This window comes from Pseudophryne corroboree, chromosome 8 (assembly GCF_028390025.1).
Source record: "Pseudophryne corroboree isolate aPseCor3 chromosome 8, aPseCor3.hap2, whole genome shotgun sequence".
Taxonomy (NCBI): domain Eukaryota; kingdom Metazoa; phylum Chordata; class Amphibia; order Anura; family Myobatrachidae; genus Pseudophryne; species Pseudophryne corroboree.
The window spans coordinates 177,443,266-177,445,430 of record NC_086451.1 but is presented as its reverse complement, the minus strand read 5'-3'; positions in this window follow the sequence as shown (position 1 = coordinate 177,445,430).

Sequence of the window (2,165 nt, the reverse complement as noted above, 5' to 3'; positions counted from 1 at the left end):
GATATCACCTTGTTTTCACATTAAACAGACTTCTACATGAGAAAGCAGCAAGGATGCAGTGGCGTTAATGTTTCCTGGTGTCAACCTGTATTATTTCAGTAGACATTGAAATGAGGATGCATCTTGCTGCCTTTCCAATGAAGCAAGTTTAATTTAGTAATAGGTGAAAAACCATCCCTACAAAGGTGTTAATCAGAGACTTGGCTTTGTGGACATTTTTCAGAGAACAAATTTGTTAGCATAAAAATAAAGCCAGAAAATGAAGAGCTGTTTAATCACTCAATTGGATTTTTTTTTGCCAGCATATTTCTTTTTCTCTGCAACCCACTGCTAAATTGTGCTTCCTAGCTGTTTTTATAAAATCAATGAATCAAATCTAACTCTGATTACATCAGAGAAGGCCAGGTACCCTACACCATAACAGGGGGTTGAAATTTTGACTTGTCTACTTAAAGATCACCAAAATCTGATAACAAGGTCAGTTACGTCCCAGGGTGGGATTGAACCACCAACCTTTTGGTTAGTAGCCGGACACACTAACCGATTGCGCCACAGAGACCCTTTGCAAAAAGAACTTACTGACAAAGGCTAATAAGCATACATCTAGAACGTTTCCTAGAAAAACTTTAAAAAGTCAATAATCTGGAGAGTTTTTGTAAGATGTTTCTTCCATCAACCAACGAAGAAACACATTGGTACTTTCCCATGATGACTGAGTGCTTCAGGATCTCTTGCACTTACATGTGCAGCAGTGTACTGCAATGGAAGCATGCTGGGCCCATAACCCAGAGGTAGGCAGATTGAAACTATCCTTTGCTATATGCATTTTTTTTGTTAATTTAAGTAATCAAAACTGGGATTGATATTTTTGCTCTTTTATTTTTACTTAAAGTACAATAACTTTTACCATTTTAATTTGTTTTAATAGTATATTGACAGTATAGTTTTCTTTAAAAAATCCACTTAATTTTCTTTACCCTATTATTAAAAGGGTAATTGACAAAAACAAACTACATTGTCACCAGAAGAGCAATACAAAATGTACAAGTGATATATTAAAATCATCTTTCCAGCTTGAATTTCAATGATGCATTGGGGCAACGATTTTGTGAGAAACATCTTCACCCTTAAATAAAGATTTTCTTAATTCCTTACCTGTGTGCTAATTAGATATCACCTTGTTTTCACATTAAACAGACTTCTACATGAGAAAGCAGCAAGGATGCAGTGGCGTTAATGTTTCCTGGTGTCAACCTGTATTATTTCAGTAGACATTGAAATGAGGATGCATCTTGCTGCCTTTCCAATGAAGCAAGTTTAATTTAGTAATAGGTGAAAAACCATCCTTAAAAAGGTGTTAATCAGAGACTTGGCTTTGTGGACACTTTTCAGAGAACAAATTTGTTAGCATAAAAATAAAGCCAGAAAATGAAGAGCTGTTTAATCACTCAATTGGATTTTTTTTTGCCAGCATATTTCTTTTTCTCTGCAACCCACTGCTAAATTGTGCTTCCTAGCTGTTTTTATAAAATCAATGAATCAAATCTAACTCTGATTACATCAGAGAAGGCCAGGTACCTTACACCATAACAGGAGGTTTGAAATTTTGACTTGTCTACTTAAAGATCACCAAAATCTGATAACAAGGTCAATTACGTCCCTGGTTGGGACTGAACCACCAACCTTTTGGTTAGTACCCGGACACACTAACTGATTGCGCCACAGAGACACTTTGCAAAAAGTACATACTGACAAAGGCTAATAAGCATACATCTAGAACGTTTCCTAGAAAAACTTTAAAAAGTCAATAATCTGGAGAGTTTTTGTAAGATGTTTCTTCCATCAACCAACAAAGAAACACATTGGTACTTTCCCATGATGACTGAGTGCTTCAGGATCTCTTGCACTTACATGTGCAGCAGAGTACTGCAATGGAAGCATGCTGGGCCAATAACCCAGAGGTAGGCAGATTAAAACTATCCTCTGCTATATGCATATTTTTTTGTTAATTAAAGTAATCCAAAACTGGGATTGATATTTTTGCTCTTTTATTTTTCATTAAAGTACAATAACTTTTACCATTTTAATTTGTTTTAATAGTATATTGAAAGTATTATTTTCTTTAAAAAATCCACTTAATTTTCTTTACCCTATTATTAAAAGGG